Raw genomic sequence first — 510 nt, forward strand, 5'->3', positions numbered from 1 at the left:
ATTAAACTAAAAAACAAAATTATTACCATTTTTCCAACATGTCTTCTCCTACTTCACAAAATATTCTTTCACCTCCAAAACAACATGCCCGTCACTATATAAAAAATTATTCTAATAAAAATACACTATGAATTGTATAAAAACTAAAATTACTAAATAAATAAATACTAGTTTCTACATTATTAAATTGTATTTTTGAATATCTACCTCAGTGTCACGGTCAGACGCTTTTCAGGTGATATTGGCACACGCAAACCAGTGTGCTGTTTTGACCATTTTGATCTAACCAGCGATATTTTAATAAATTTAAATAAACGTAATAATTATTATGTGTAATATTATCATAAATTATAAATATAAATAATTATATATTTGTTTGTGTGTGCAATGAATAATATTAGTAATTTTTATATGCCATACAGTCTTCAAATTATTTTGATTCTTTTTGATCTACGTAGGTATATGTATAGTGATGTAAATTTTCATGAAAAAAACATGAAAATTTTATAA

Source organism: Acyrthosiphon pisum, chromosome X (assembly GCF_005508785.2).
Source record: "Acyrthosiphon pisum isolate AL4f chromosome X, pea_aphid_22Mar2018_4r6ur, whole genome shotgun sequence".
In the NCBI taxonomy this organism is placed as follows: Eukaryota; Metazoa; Arthropoda; class Insecta; order Hemiptera; family Aphididae; genus Acyrthosiphon; species Acyrthosiphon pisum.